This window comes from Narcine bancroftii, chromosome 9 (assembly GCF_036971445.1).
Source record: "Narcine bancroftii isolate sNarBan1 chromosome 9, sNarBan1.hap1, whole genome shotgun sequence".
NCBI classification, from domain to species: Eukaryota; Metazoa; Chordata; class Chondrichthyes; order Torpediniformes; family Narcinidae; genus Narcine; species Narcine bancroftii.
Window position 1 is genome coordinate 58,523,504 of NC_091477.1, and position 17,404 is coordinate 58,540,907.

The 17,404-nt window shown below is 44.7% G+C and overlaps 1 protein-coding gene across 7 annotated transcripts in view; it reads left to right on the plus strand.

Moving 5' to 3' along the window:
* n4bp3 (NEDD4 binding protein 3) overlaps positions 1 to 17,404 on the plus strand; it is a 224,987-nt gene that overhangs the window by 87,661 nt on the left and 119,922 nt on the right. The window lies entirely within an intron of this gene.

Here is a 17,404-nt window from a genome sequence, read left to right on the forward strand (position 1 = left end):
ATAGTTTAAGAGTTAAGACTATAGTTTAAGAGTAAGAGATAAAATTAGTGTTTTAAAATTTAACACTGACTGGTTCATTGTCTATTGGTGCTTGTTACGTCCAATTCATAACAAGAGCTTTTGACATATTGAGTACTGGAGTTGTGATGTTATGACCAATTGTAAAAAAATTGGTGAGGCCATATTTGGAGTATTTGTGCAGTTTTGGTCACTGAACAACAGGAAAGATATCAATAAGATGGAAAGTGTGCAGAGAAGATTTACTAGGATGTTGCCTGGACTTCAGGAACTGAGTTACAGGGAAAGGTTAAATTCCCTGGAATGTAAAAGAACGAGGGGAGATTTGAAAGAGTATTTAAAATTATGAGGATGATACAGTAAATGTAGGCAGGCTTTTTCCACTGAGGGTAGGTGAGATACAAACCAGAGTACATGGGTTAAGGGTGAAAGAGGAAAAGCTGAGGGGAACACGAGGAGGAACCTCTTCACACAGAGAGTGGTGGGAGTGCTGAAGTGGTGAATGCGGGCTCAATTTTAACATATAAGAAGAATTTGGGCAGGTACATGGATGGAAGATATGGAGGGCTATGGACTGGGTGCAAATCAGTGGGACGAGGCAGAAAAATGGATTAGCACAGATTAGAAGGGACAAAGGTCCTCTTATGTTCAATGGTTCTACGGTTCTCTTTGCTTCATCTGGGAAATATGTTTGGGGTCCTGGATAGAGGAAAAGGAGGAAAAGAAGAACAGAAAGCTAATGATGTGACATAGCTGTGGATGTGGAAGAAGAAATGAAGGAGTGAATCCCAAAGGAAACGTTCCCTTTGCAATGTTGAAAAGGGAAGCAGGAAACAACCTGTTCTGTGTGAGAGATTCTGATACTGGAGCCATGAGGAAGGGAAGGGTTAGATTGATCATAGAATATGTTTATATCAGTCAGAACAACATTGTGGATCAAAGGATTGGTACTGCACTGAAATAAATAATCTGTTATATGTGGAAGTGTCTCAAAATTGACCATTTCTTTAGAGAAAAGGAAAATCAATTGACCCATTTGTATGAATAGATGCATTGGAGAAATTGGGGAAGAATAGATTCAATTATTTTGCGGGAATTGGGCTTGGAGGGAGCTGGCCATTATAACCGAGATTTTGTGAGCCAGAGGTAGACATTGGTCACCTGCTGATTCCTGAGGAGGTTGGCCAATATAACCAGGAGTCTCTGAGCTGGCAGTGGACCTTGGTCAGCAGCCAATTCTTGAGTGGAGAAGGTAGGGAGGGGAAGAGGGGAGTTGGTGGTGCATCATGTTAAGGTGCAAGTGAGGAACAAATTGACAGCAATCTTATGTAATTTTCTAATTTCTAAAGAGAAAGACAAAGTGGTAAATGGTAAAGAGAATGGACAAAATGATGAAGTGTTTCATTGGGGAAGGGCTAATTATGATGGGATTAGGCAGCAACTGGGGAGAATAAATTGAGAACAGATATTTTCAGAAAAAGCACAGAAATAATGTGGACAAGGAAAAGATGGATAAAGGAACCATGATTAAAAGAAGAGGTGAGGTAGCTAGTTCAGAGGGAAACATACACAAGGTTTCGGAAAAATCAAAAATGGTTCATGAAAATTATATGTTAGCCAGAAAGGAAGTGAGAAAGGACTAAGGAGAACAACAAGGGGGCAAGACAGGCATTGGCAAGTTGGATTAAGGTAAACCCTAAGGTGTTATATCCATCCATGAAGAACAAAAGGATGACTATAGTAAAGGTAGGGCCACTTGAGGTTAAAGGTGGGAGCATGTCTGGAGGCAGAAGAGCTGGGAGAGGTTCTAAATGAATTCTTTGCTTCAGTGTTCACCAGCGAGATAGAGAGACCTTGCTTAATGTGAGGTCAGTAAAATGTCCTCCCAGAATCACAGTGTGGCTTTCGTGCAAACAGAGGAACTACTGACATGGTCTTTGGCCTCAGACAGCTCCAAGTGCAGAGAACAAAACAAAGGACTCTATATCACCTTTGTTGACCTCACCAAAGCCTTTGACACCGTGAGCAGGAAAGGGCTTTGGCAAATAATAGAGCGCCTTGGATGCCCCCCCAAATTCCTCAACATGGTTATCCAACTGCACGAAAACCAACAAGGTCGGGTCAGATACAGCAATGAGCTCTCCGAACCCTTATCCATTGACAATGGCATGAAGCAAGGCTGTGTCCTTGCACCAACCCTCTTTACTATCTTCTTCAGCATGATGCTGAAACAAGACCTCAACAATGAAGATGCTGTTTACATCCGGTACCGCACGGATGGCAGTCTCTTCAATCTGAGGCGCCTGAAAGCTCACACCAAGACACAAGAGAAACTTGTCCGTGAACTACTCTTTGCAGACGATGCCGCTTTAGTTGCCCATTCAGAGCCAACTCTCCAGCGCATGACGTCCTGTTTTGCGGAAACTGCCAAAATGTTTGGCCTGGAAGTCAGCCTGAAGAAAACTGAGGTCCTCCATCAGCCAGCTCCCCACCATGACCACCTGCCTCCCCCCACATCTCCATCGGGCACACAGAACTCAAAACGGTCAACCAGTTTACCTACCTCGGCTGCACCATTTCATCTGATGCAAAGATTGACAATGAGATAGACAACAGACTCGCCAAGGCAAATAGCGCCTTTGGAAGACAACACAAAAGACTCTGGAAAAACAACCACCTGATGAAACACACAAAGATCAGCATGTACAGAGCCATTGTCATACCCACGCTCCTGCTCGGCTCCGAATCATGGGTCCTCTACCGGCATCACCTACGGCTCCTAGAACGCTCCATCCTCAACATTTATTGGAATTACTTCATCACCAACATCGAAGTACTCAAGCTGGTAGAGTCCGCAAGCATCGAATCCACGCTGCTGAAGACCCAACTGCGCTGGGTGGATCACGTCTTCAGAATGGAGGACCATCGCCTTCCCAAGATCGTGTTATATGACGAGCTTTCCACTGGCCACCGAGACAGAAGTGCACCAAAGAAGAGGTACAAGGACTGCTTAAAGAAATCTCTTGGTGCTTGCCACATTGACCACTGCCAGTGGGCTGATATCGCCTCCAACCGTGTATCTTGGCGTCTCACAGTTCAGCGGGCAGCAACCTCCTTTGAAGAAGACTGCAGAGCCCACCTCACTGACAAAAGACAAAGGAGGAAAAACCTAACACCCAACCCCAACCAACCAATTTTCTCTTGCAACCGCTGCAACCGTGCCTGCCTGTCCCACATCGGACTTGTCAGTCACCAACGAGCCTGCAGCAAACGTGGACATACCCCTCCATAAATTTTCGTCCACGAAGCCAAGCCAAAGAAAGTAGAGAACAGGGAGATAATACCACTCCTCAGTAAGATAACTGTCCCAGTGTGTTATGAAAATTGTGAAACATTCATGCTGGAATTGTTGATTGTGAAAGGAAATCATTCAACTCTCTATGGGAGAGACTGACTTACCAAAATTAGATTGAATTGGGAGAACATTTTCTTAGGTAGGGTTAGCCCAAGCCAACCCCTAAATCACACCATAAACAGGTTGCCACATCTTCTGCCCAGTCAGAGTTAGGCTTAGTTCCAACAAGCCATGGCAAATTGTTTAAGAATGAAGGATCAGGCATAAAGGGGTTTATTGCTTCAATTAAACGCAAGCCAGGTGCAAAACCGATGTTTCAGAAAGTGTGACCCATGCCCTATGCCCTGTTAATTAAAGAGTATGAGGGGCTTGTAAATGATGTGAGTGCACCTTGCCCACAATTCATGTTCCCAAGCCCCAAGTCACGTTTGTGATGACTACAAGCGCTTGAATGAGGTACAAGTTGCCCAATGCGCAAGTTTTGTTTGCGAAACTTGCACCAGATGGTACTGGGCTGAAAGTGTATTTGGTCATTGACCTTGCTGGTGTGTTAAACCAACTTTTTCTTGATGAGGAATCAGCGTGAACTCCTAATGCTCAGTACTCTCAAAGGCTTGTTTATACCCAATGCTTGTGCTTTGGAATGAAAACCATGCCAGTCTTGTTCCAAGCGACTATGTCAGGCATGGAGCATGTTTATTGCTACATTAATGACATTTTGACCTACGACCAGCACATGAAGGTGCTAGCAGAATTGTTTGTTTGGCTGGACAAACACAAGTGATACTCATTTGTGAGAAGAGCCAATTTCTGAAGCCAACTATCAGTTACCTTGGACACATTCTCACTGCTGACAGCATTAAGCCATTGCAGGACAAAGTAGAGGTGATCAAAAATGTGCGAAGACCAGAGAATGTCTCTGAACTGAAATCTTTCATTGGGATGATGAAATTCATTCCAAATCTGAGCTCAAAACTATACCTGCTCTATGTGCTGCAGCAACACTCCGCAGAGTGGAAATGGAGCACAAAAGGCAAAGAAGCCTTTGAATATGAAAAAAACACATGCTAGCTAGTGACCACCATCTAGTCCATTATGATCCATTGAAACCACTTGTTTTGGGTCTAGATGCAAGTCCCTAAGGACTTGGGGCTGCCCTAAGTCACAAGTTGGATTTTGGCTCAGAAAAGCCAATTGCATATGAGTTGAGAATGCTGAGCACTTCTGAAAAGAATCTATGCACAAATAGACAAGGAGGGCTTGGCGATTGTGTTTGGCATGCGGAAGTTTCACCTCTATCTTTATGGTAGAAATTTCACCCTCATTGCAGACCATCAGTGTCTTCTAAGCATTTTCAGCCTGAAGTTGAGGAATTCCCCCTCTAGTTGCTGCTTGCAGGCAGAGATAGGCTTTGCTCTTCTCTAGCTATCAATATCAGATTGAATATCGATCATTGTCTCGCAAAGCAAATGCAGATCTATTGAGTAGGTTACTCCTGACTACTGCGGCTCCTCATCCAGATGAGGTGTTTGTGCACCAAACTACTGTAGATCAGGTTCCAGTAACTGCATAGCAAATTGGAGATCGAACAAGGAATATGAACACACACTGTCGGGATGGGCAAATTGTAGTGAGGGTGCATCGCTGCAGCCATATTTCACGAGTTGTCCTTGGAAGATGGATGCATTTCACGGGGTAGATGAGTTGCCATCTCAGATATGCAACGCCAGCACCTACTCAATGAGTTACATGAATGTCAGCCTGGTATGAGCTGGTGAAGGCTCTCGCATGATCATTGATTTGGTGGCCTGGTATTGACCAGGATATGGAAAACACGGTGTGCACTTGTTCTACTTGTGTTGAAGCTCATAAACAAGTGCCATTGCTACTGTGGCCTTGGATCACGGATCCATGGCAGAGAATTCACATCAACTTTCCTGAAGTCTAAGGTCAGCAATTTCTACTTGTAGTAGACAGCCATTCAAAGTGGCTAGAACCAGTTCCGAAGAGCAGCACTACACCATCTGCATCCCGATGTGCCCATTTTGGATTGTCCTTACAGGTAGTAAGTGATAATGGCCCACAGTTTACATCTGAGGAGCTTGTGCATTATTCCTCAAGGGTAATGGCATCAAGCACACCCTTTGCCCACCATCCCACACAGCCAGCAATAGTTTAGCCAAAAGGCCATGTTCAGACGTTCAAACGGCTGCTTGAAAAATTTGAGAAAAAGCTCCCCATCCAATTAAGGTAGCAAAAGTGTTGTTCCATTATAGAAATACACCACACTCAACCACCGGAGAAATTCCAGTGGAGTTATTCCTCAAACGTGCTCCACGAACTCTACTTTCTTTAGTGAAGCCTAGTCTCAGACAGAAAGTAGAGGAGAAACAAATCGCAATTAAAGATCAAAGAGACGGGACACATCCCAAAATCTTTATCAATCAGAGTCAAAAACATGAAGGGAAGGAAGGAAAGATGGCTACTGGGGACTATAGTATTGACAGAGGGGCCACTCACATATTTGGTTAGAGTACCATGAAACAATAGAAGGGTTGTTCATGCAGATCATCTGATCCCAGATGACTGTAGGTATCTAGATGTGAATCATCTGATCCCAGATGACTAGGTCTCTAGATGTGGATCAACTGATCCTAAATGACTGTAGGAGTAATGAATCTGCAGATGACCCATCTGAACCACATACACTTGTGGCTTTAGGTGATGATGCAGCCCCGACACTCAGTTCACACTCAACTCCTAATTCTGATCTTAGTGACCAATCACTCCCAGGCCAAATCGACAAAGAAACCCCACTCATAGTTACACAGTCAGGCAGAGTCGATCGACCTCCAAAACGCTATGAACTTTAAGCTCATGTTATTGTATAAGTCTGTGTAATGATTGTGTAAAGTCTGCTCTGTCATGTCATAATTCCAGTTTTAAAGTTGGTCTGAAATGACCTGGTACACTCCCTCATAAAATACAAATGTACTTAAATAACCAATAATACTTGGTCATTGAGTAATTGATTTGGAATTGAAGCAGCAGAAACTAAATCTTTGATATTTACATTAATGATCTAGATGATGGGGTGGTGAATTGGATTAGTAAATATGCAGATTATACTAAGATAGGTGGAATAGTGGATAATGAAGAAGGTTTTCAAGGATTGCAGAGGGATTTGGGCTGCTTAGAAAAGTGGGCTGAAAAATGGCAGATGGAATTTAATGCTGATAAGTGTGAGGTGCTTCATTTTGGTAAGAAGAATCAGAACAGGACATACGTGGTAAATGGGAGAGCATTGATGAATACAGAAGAGCAGAAAGATTTAGGAGTAACGGTACATCGTTCCCTGAAGGTAGAAACTCACGTGAATAGGGTGGTGAAGAAGGCTTTTAGTATGCTGGCCTTTATCAATCATTGCATGGAATATAGGAGTTGGGAGGTGATGTTGAGATTGTATAAGACGTTGGTGCGGCCTAATTTGGAGTTCTGTGTGCAGTTCTGGTCGCCTAATTATAGGAAGGATATAAACAGAGTGGAGAGAGTGCAGAGAAGGTTTACCAGAATGTTACCTGGGTTTAAGCATCTAGAGTATAGGGAGAGATTGGACAGATTAGGTCTTTATTCTTTGGAGCGTAGAAGGTTGAGAGGGGATTTGATAGAAGTATTTAAGATTATGAAAGGGATAGACAGAGTGGATGTGGATAGACTATTTCCGTTAAGAGGAGGAAAGATTAAAACAAGAGGACATGAGTTAAGAATTAAGGGGCAGAGGTTTAGAGATAACATGAGGGGGAACTTCTTTACTCAGAGAGTGGTAGCCATGTGGAATGAGCTTCCGGGAGAAATAGTGGCGGCGGAGTCAATTGTATTATTTAAGAAAAGGTTGGACAGGTATATGGATGAGAAGAAGATGGAGGGTTATGGGCATTGTGCAGGGAGGTGGGACTAGAAAGGGGTGTTTGGTTCGGTGTGGACTAGAAGGGCCTAATGGCCTGTTTCCCTGCTGTAATTGTTATGTTATGTTATGTTATATTGTTAAAAAGGTACAATATCTATTTTGTACCATTTTACCAAGTTGAAAAATGTTTTCTTGAAGACACATGACTTAAGAGTTATAGAAGGGAGGAACGTAGCATCCTATAAGTCAGCATCCATGCTGATATATTATATCGTGCCTATGCAGTTATGTTAAATAATCACAGCCAACCAGAATATGATCCCTTGTATTCCTGCCAATCAGCCAATGCTCTACGTACGTTAGTATGTTTCCTATTATATGAGAGTTAATGGGGGAGAGGGGGCATTAGGATAACCGGGGGGCACAGTCCAGCTGTCATAAACTCACTCAGCTGGGGGCGGGGTGCTGGTCTACCTGTCAAATAGACATAAACTTCCTTCCTCCCTCTGATGTGCCAGCCGAAAGCGCTGCTTTTATTGTGTGGCAAGTCACTAACGTGTGTCAAGCTGGTGGCGCTTGACACTATCAAATGTCTAGTGGCATGGGCGGGGACGGGTTTGATGGCGAGTGATGGCTGCGAGCGTGTGGGGGCACAACACTTTCAGGGTTGTTATACCATGAGCTCCTTTCTCCAATCTTCAGACTTCACCCTCAAAAGTTGATAAATCAGTCTCTTATGTTAAGCGAGCCCTTTGTATAAAGTGGCATCTTTGTCTTCCCCACAATATGCTGAATAATTAACATCGGCTGCAGAACATGGTCATTTACCGTGGGATGGCATGGTTGCTGTAGTGGTTGGCATAAAGCTGTTATATTGACAGCGATCAGGACCAGGTTTCACATCCTGCACTGTCTGTAAGGAGTTTGTACATTCTCCCCATGTATGCGGGCGTTTCCCCCAGGGCCTCCCACTGTTTGAAACGTACTGGGGGTTGTAGGTTAATTGGGGGTAATTGGACATCATGGACTCATGGGCCGAAATGGCCTGTTACTGTGCTGTATATCTAAAACAAACACATGGACTGCCTGGAGCAACAGGTACACGTTATTGCTTTTAATTTTTGTTTAGGATGATATGGAATTGTGGTTTCTGGCCAAAACTTTGATTTTGAGGATCTGTGTCATTTGTCAAATGCTATTGAGTCAATTACTTTTGAGTTTGCTTTTCAATCAGAAGAGTTTTGGTTCAGTGCAATCTATTTCACGAGCCTACTAAAAATCAGTACTTTAAACAGTAATGCCTCCTTTATGGTGATTAGATTTTTCTTAGATGTGGCTTTGTGCAGAGTTGTAATTTTTTGGACCACTTCAGTTTTTTGCCGTGTTAAATTGAAATTTACCATCTTTTTCATCCCACTAATTATATTCTTCTGACAAAAAGGTCATTCATCATGAGTTGATTGATGATGTTAATGAAAGAGGATATTGTATTCCTGTATGTGGTAAACCACTGTTGTGCCATGATTGGCTGCTGCTGGCTGGACATGCCTCCCGACACCAATCCTACCCATTGCTCCTTGCATGTTCCCCCTTTCTCTTTGCTTCGATCAGTCAATGAGGTAGACGGTAGTTCCAGTCTTTAGTTAATAAAAGCCTGATAATTTCACAACTCCAGCCTTTTGTGATTATTAATGATGCATCAATTTTATTAACTAAAACGTTCAAAAAACCTTGGAACAGTACCTGAAACCTGAGAAGCTTGACATCGACCCCCAGTTGCTGGACGCCCTGAATATGTTGGAGCTTTGGCTATGCTGCTTTGAAAACTTTCTGCAGTGGCCGCAGTTGCCATCACCACGGACACTAACCGGCTGAGACTACTCCTCTCACGGGTTGGGCCCCAAGTGTTCCTGATGATCAGTGATGCTAGCTCATATCAAGCAGCTATGGAGATCCTCAAGGCCCAATATCACAGGAAGGTTAATGAGGTCTACACCAGGCATCTCCTGGCCACCAGAAAACAGCAACCTGGTGAGTTGAGTGCCGAGTACCTGTGGGCCCTCCGGAACCTGAGTAGGGCGTGTGACTGTAAGGCTGTGACGGCCACCTAGAATGCAGAGGACCTCATCAAGGATGCTTACATGGCCAGCATCCACTCTGGGTACATATGGCAATGGCTACTGGAACAAAAGGCAGTTGAACTTACAGAGACACTGGAGGTGGCCCTCCAAAACTCAAATGATTACTCAGCCATTTGGTTGCCATGGGCGCTGCTATCCTGGGAGGGTGCATCATCCCACCCCTTGAGTGACTGGTCCCCTACACCGTTCCACTACCCTAGTGATCTTAACTTGGCCGCCGTTGCGGGAGATCTCTCCAATTGTTTCTTCTGCAGGCAGGTTTAATACCCGATGAAATGTTGCCCTGCCAAGGATGCAGGGTGCTCCAGGTTCTGGAAAAAGGGGAATTACACCAAAGTTTGCCATTCCAAACCATTCATGTGGTCTAGCAGTGCCACACCAGGCAGCATGATCGGCACCATCTTCCTTGCACACCAGTGATGCTATGTTCGAATCCAGCGGGCCACCATTTTGAACTGTGCACCAAATGCCGTCTTCCTAGGCATTCAACACCACAAGGGGTTGAGGCCAGCTGCCTTGGGGCTGAGGGCAGCCATCTCATGAGTACCCATCAGTCCGTACTGGCCTCCATCACCCTAAACCAGGAGGCCCCACACAAATTCGGCAGATTCATGATGGACGTCCAAGTAAACGGGCGCGAATTCAACTTTTTTTGATAGTGGGAGTACAGAAAGCTTTTATCCACCCCGATACAGCTAAATGACCATCCATTAAAGTATGGCCCACCACGGCAGCCACCCTGGAGTCCTGCATAGTGTCCCTGACTGTTAGAGGCGGAGTTTACAAACAGTTCAGACTGCTTGTTATGCCACAGCTCTGTGCCCCCTTTGCTACTGGGGCTGGATTTCCAGTGCCAACTTCAGAAAGTCACTCTGCACTTCGATGGGCCCCTTCATCCCCCTCACCGTCTGTAATGAACAGTTCACAGACGGCCTCCTGCAGGCAACGTGTGGTCTCTCGACCCTCAAGGTCAACCCCCCAACCCCAGAGTTACTCGGTTTTTCAACTTTATCAAACTTCGGAATCTGCCATACTCTGTTGAGGAAGTCTGGACATTGACTAAAAACTGCCAGGTCTGTGCCGTGTGTAAACCTCAATTCCACCTGCTGGACAAAGTGCATCTGATTAAGGCTACCCGCCCCTTTGAGCACCTCAGCATTGATTTCAAGGGACCCCTCCCCTCCTCCTACCAGAATGTCTACTTCCTTACCATTATCAACAAATACTCTCATTTCCCCTTCACCATCCCCTGCCCAGACATGACCAAAGCCTTATCAAGGCCCTCTGTAATAACCACGCTTTTTTGGGTACCCTGGCTTCATTCACAGTGACCAAGTGACCTCATTCATGAGCGATGAGCTGCAGCAGTATCTGCTGGCCAGGGGCATCTCCATGAGCAGGACCACAGCTATAATCCGAGGGGTAATGGGCCAGTGGAAAGGGAGAATGCCACAGTATAGAAGATCATCTTTCTGGCACTGAGGTCATGGGGTCTCCCTGTCTCCCAATGGCAGGAAGTCCTCCCAGACACACTTTTATGTACGGCCACCAACAACACGTCTCACGAACGGATGTTTGCTTTCCTTAGGAAGTCTGCCCACCTGGCTGACCTCCCCAGGACCAGTCCTGCTCTGGAAGCAAGTCAGGCTGACCCGCTGGTAGCAATGGTCCACCTTGAATTCAAGAGTAGGGAGGTTATGATGAAATTGTACAAGGCATTGGTGAGGCCAAATTTGAAGTACTGTGTACAGTTTTGGTCACCAAATTATAGGAAAGATATAAACAAAATAGAGAGAGTGCAGGAAGGTTCACGAGAATGTTGACAGGATTTCAATGTTTGAGTTACAGGGAAAGGTTGTGCAGACTGGGGCTTTTTTCTCTGGAGCTTAGAAGATTGAGGGGGGACTTGATAGAGGTTTTTAAGATTTTAAAAGGGACAGACAGAGTAAACGTGGATAGTCTTTTTCAATTAAGAGTGGGGGAGATTCAAACTAGAGGGCATGGTTTAAGATTGAAGGGGGAAAATTATAAGGTGAACATGAGGGGAAATTTCTTTACGCAGAGGGTGGTGGGGATGTGGAATGAGCTTCCGGCAGACGTGGTCGAGGTGGGATCATTGGTTACATTTAAGGAAAGACTGGATCGTTACATGGATAGGAGGGGAGTAGAGGGGTATGGACCGGGTGCTGGTCAGTAGGACTAGGAGGGTGGGGATTTGCTACAGCATGGACTAGTATGGCCGAACTGGCCTGTTCTGTGCTGTAAGTGGTTATATGGTTATATGGTTCTCCACACAAACCCTCTGTGTTCCAAGTTGCCTCAATTTAGGACCTGACACCACTGGGCATCTCTCCAACCACCACTGACTTTCAACAGACACTTCCCCCCACTTCAACCTTAGGGGTCCCGGAACCTGCAGCTGTCCGTCCTTAGCCACTTTTGTTGTCAATGATGTACCAGCTCCACACCCCTCAACAAACTGCTCAGGGCGCCAACAATTGCCACGTCGCTCACTGCAGCAGAGGAGATCCCCTGATAGATTTAACCTGTGAGGGGTGAACGTGGGAAACTACTGTTATGCCATGATTGGCTGCTGCTGGCTGGACATACCTCCCGAGACCCATCCTATCCATAACCCCTTGCATACTTTCCATTTCACTCTGCCTTGATCAGTCAGTGAGATTGATGGTTGTTCCAGTTAATAAAAGCCTGATAGTTTCACAACCCCAGCCTTTTGTGATTATTGATGGTACATCAATGGATTTGCTTCCAGCTTTAATTTGAAGGTGTCAGAAATGAATGGGGATGAAAAATACTTTGTTTACTCATGTATTCGTTACTTTGAAGAAAACTTGTGCTGCACAAGAGATCAGGGTCTTGTTCATATATATTGTGCAAATAATTTGAAAAAGGAATCCAAAGGTTTTTTTCAGTATATTAAAACAGGCAGAAGTAGATACTGGAATGATGGAAAAAATGACGCTGGAGAAATTATAATGGGAGACCAGGAGTTGGCAGAGGAACTGAATGAGTCTGTCATCAGTCTGCACTGTAAAAGATAGGAGCAGTGGACCTGACTTTGAAGGGTGTCAGAAAGAGAGGTGAGTGCAGTCATGATCACCAGGGAGGAGGTGCTTAGGAAGCTAAATGGTCTAAGAGTAGATAAGTCCCCCAGACCAGATAGAATGCACTTTTGGGCTCTGAAAGAAGTAACTATCGAGATTGTGGAGGCACTAGTAAAGGTCTTCCAAGAGTCATTAGATTCTTGCATGGTTCTGGAGAGCGGGAAAATTGCAAAGGGAGGGAGGCAGCCGACATGTTTTGAGGACATCACAAAGAAGATGCAGTGGATTTTGTACATTTGGATTTTCAAGAGGCCTTTGGAAAGATGCTGCACATGAGGCTGATGGAATGAGAGATAAGAGCCCATGGGTAGAGCATTGGCAGGAAACAGAGAGTGGGAATAAAGGGATCCTGTCCTGGTGGGCTACTGGTAACCAGTGGTGTTCCACAGGGGTCGGTGTTGGGGCTGCTTCTTTTTACGTTGGATGTTAATGATTTGGATTGCAGAATAAATGGCTTTGTGGCTAGGGGCAGATAGTGAGGAAGTAGAGAGGCTGCAGGGACTGAGATAAATGAGGAGAATGGATAAAGTGGCAAATGAAATAGTATGTTGGAAAGTGGACGGTCACGCACTGTGGGAGAAGGAATAAAAAGGCAGACTATGATTTGGATAGGGAGTAAATCAGAATTTGGAGGCGCAAAGGTCTTTGGGAGTCCTTGTGCAGGATTCCCGAAAGGTTAGCTTCCAGGATGAGTCAGTGGTGAAGAAGGCAAATGCAATGTTGGCGTTCTTAGCCAGAGGATATAAGATACATGTGATCTTGTGGCTTTATAAAGCAATGGTGAGACCTTGCTGGAGTATGGGGTACTGTTTTGCGCTCCTTAGGGATGTGCTAGCATTGGAGACGGTTCAGAGAAGATTCACAAGAATAAAGGAATAAGCAAAAGAGGAACATTGGACTGTTCTCCCTGGAGTTCAGAAGAATGAAGGGGACCTCATAGAACAATTTTGAATGTTGAAATGCTGGATAGAGTGGATGTGGCAAAGTTGTTTTCTATGGACAAGAGGGAACAACTTCAGGATTTAAAACAGATGGGGAGAAACTTCTTAAGCCAGAGAGTGGTGAACCTCTGGAATTTGCAACCATGGGCAGCTGTGGAGCCCAAGACATTTTGTGTATTTAAGGCAGAGATTGATAGGGATCTGAACTGTCAGGGCATCAAAGGTTATGGGGAGAAGTCAAGGGAGTAGGGCTGAGTTGCATCAGGTCATGATGGAAGAGCAGAGTGGGCTTGATGGGCTGAATGGCCTACTTCTGCTCCAATACCTTATGGTCTTCTGAAAAATTTGCTCACACCATAAGCACACAACCAAGCAAACCGCTTATTTGATCAGGAAGTAATAAAGCCAAGTTATGATCATCTCCGTCAATAACATTCAGATAATTATTTTTAATTGTCTTCAAGAAGAGTGATCCTTGGTTGAACTGATCCCAAACAAGCTGCCCTGCAAACTTTCATTGCTGTGAAGTTTCTTTAGGAACGTGTGTTAATGTACTTCTCTAAAATACCTCCTTCTGTAGACAAACTCATTTCAACCACAAGAGCATAATTTTTGTTCATGGCTGTGGTAAAAATCTGCAATTGATCACGAATGAAGGAGTAAATTATTAATTAAATTCTGAGTGAAATTCCACAGAAATTTTTTTCTTTGTCTGATTCAGGATGTAATTTAGCCATGAATGCCCTGAGGAATTATGCTTTAATTTCTTCTGAAAGCCTTTTTTTAATGGAATGTCCTAATTAAAAGCTCTCTGGCGATGTCATTTACAATTTCCATTTATAGTTTGATTTGCCCAGTGACCAGTGCAGTCGGGGGCGTAGCCAGGTTCTAATGTTAGGGGAGCAAGCACATGAAAAAGGCACCCTGCTCGCTGGTCCCTCCAAGCTGTGCACGTGTGCGCGCACACCCGTGTTTTGCCACTAGGGCGCAAAGGAAAGGAATGGGCGCACAAAAGGTGAGTCACCTAAAATAATGTTCAAAGTAGAGAATAAAATCTTAACGAAATATGATTGTAGAATGAAATCATACTTGTATTGGATTAAAACACGCCACGACAGTTTTATTAGCCCTGAGAGTTGGGCTGCACCAAAATGATCTTGAAGCAATTTCAAGTTTACATTTGCACAACCATTCAGCACAGACTTTTGCCACCGGAAGAAAATTTGCACAAGTGGTTCACTTTTCTAGACGCTGACCCACTGAGTTTCTCTAGCATTTTTGTGCACTGCACCAGACCCCAGCAGATGTGCGTTTTGTTGTTTACTTGGAGTTAGTAGTGAGGGGTTAGGTGGGTGGTTGAGGGGTGGGGAGGTGGTAGGAGAAATGATGCCCATGGACCGATCAGGCGATAGTGAAGCATTTACTGGAAACTACATCACATGATCAATCAACGCTAACAGCATCGCAATACAGTTTAGGCCGTGCGGCTTCAAAGTAATTGCAGTCCACTGCAAACTTCAAGACCGACGGGTCCCAGTCTTCTGTCCGGATCAGTCAATGAGCCACGGTTCTTGTACCAATGCATTTACTACGTGAAGTTTCTTTCCAGAGAGCGTGGCAGCATGAGCTTCTTTTATCAGTGACCATTACGCATCCCTGCTCCATTTCTTCCTGCTGCTGACTTACACAGATAAAATGTAAAGCGCCAACGAGATGCGAGGTTTTAGGTTTGGACCAGGGAAACACAGGCAAACTGGCTGCACATATGTATCCGATGACTCCCACCGATGGAGTGCACCGAAGCAGAGAGCTACTCCATCACAGGAGACTGAGCAGTGAGCACACATTTCAAAAAGGCGCCACTTATTGAAGAATGTGCTCAGGGAGAGCAGTGCCCCCCCCTCCCCAAATCCCCCCCCCCCCACTGAGTGTAGTGACTATTTACTGGTGCTGATGATGCTGTTTGGATCTTCTGTCAATTATGCCATTGTTTACAGTTACTGGATCAGTGATCAGTGTCAGATGTGCCCTTTGGCCAGGAGATCTTGGTTCAACTTTCAACCAGACATAGTCACCGAAGAGGTGGCTGAGATTCGGACCACAGTTAGAGTTACATAAAGATTGTGGTTTTGATTGGCCACGTTCTTTACTTTGGAGCTGATAGTGAGGAGGGAGTAAGGACAAACAAAATCTTCCTTATAACACTGAGGTAGAAAATTTTTAAAAAGACAGGTGTTTGAAAATACAGGAAAGACTTAGCAGGTCAAGCTGCCTCTGTGGGAAGAGAAATTGATTCAACGTTTCAACTGTCGGAACTGAGACGGAGAGAAAGTAGGTTGTTGAGAGGTAGGAGAGTGGGAGAGGGCAGTGTTTCTGATGGGGTAACGCAGAGGTGACCATGATAACAAAACTATACCTGTACTGGTAAACAAGCAAAAGGGAGCAATTAGAAAATAAGTGAGTTGTAGAGAAGTGTAACATGGCAGGTGGGTCAGGTGGGGCATGTCCTCTGCCCTCAGAAGGGACAAAGAAATGAAACAAGCAAGCAGAGCTAATCTCACAGATGGATGAAGACAGGGAAATTAAGATACCTGAAGTTTTTGAATTCAGTACTAAGCCTGGAAGACTGCAACGTGTCCAGATGGAAGATGAGGTCCATTAGACCCTGCTGTGACAGGGCAGGAGGCCACAGAGTAGGAGTTGGGCAGAGAATTCAAATTGCAGGCTTGGGGTCACCACTGAGAGAAGGCAGGTGCCCCACAGAGTGGTCACACAATCTGCATTTCATCTCCTCATTGTTAGTGGAGATCATCCAATGAAACATTTATGCAGCGGACAATATTTCTGGCCCCCTGGCTGGTTGGAGGTGAAAAGGTGTAAAACAAATTTGCATTGGTTGTACTTGGAAGGTTGGTGGGAACAGAATAATGGAACAGGAATTTGTGGAAGAAAATGTCCCTGCAAAATGCTGCAAGAGAGATGAGGAAAATACATATGGTGGTGGAACCTCTTTCAAGGCTGAAACTGCAGGAAATGATCTTTTGGATGTGCAGGGAGGTGAGGTGAAAAGTGAGGTTGAGAAGGACTCGATCCTCGTTTTGTTGCTGCAAGGGCAGAGGAGAGTGAGGGAGTGGATGACAGCAGGGCCTAATGGGAGGAAGAAGACAGGATATTGGGCAAAACTGGAGAAAATTAGGTGCAGTATTTTGCAGGCCACAGCACCAATGCAAGTTGGTGATAAAAGGAGATGAGTGAATAGACCCCACTGAAGACTTAAAAATATATTAGATGTACTAGGCTGATGTGAGTTGCAGATATTATTTGTATCAGATACTCCTTAATTTTTTCTCCTTTTAAATTGAATAGAACCTTAACTCCAGTAGCTTTGTTACATCTCAAATCAGCAACAACAGAAGACGCAATTCAAAAGGGTTAAATTTTAACTATATTTATTAATGATTATTAACAATATAACGTCTTAACACAATTAACCCCACAAAAAGTATATATAGAAAATATACAGATGTAATATATTTATAAACAGTGTATGTGTGGAAAACCCACACTCCTGTTCGGCTCCAATCCATGGGTCCTCTACCGGCATCACCTATAGCTCCTAGAACGCTTCCACCAGCGTTGTCTCGCTCCATCCTCAACATTCATTGGAGCGACTTCATCTCCAACATCAAACTACTCGAGATGGCAGAGGCCGACAGCATCGAATCCACGCTGCTGAAGATCCAACTGCGCTGGGTACATCACGTCTCCAGAATGGAGGACCATCGTCTTCCCAAGATCGTGTTATATGACGAGCTCTCCACTGGCCACCGAGACAGAGGTGCACCAAAGAAGAGGTACGAGGACTGCCTAAAGAAAGCTCTTGGTGCCTGCCACATTGACCACTGCCAGTGGGCTGA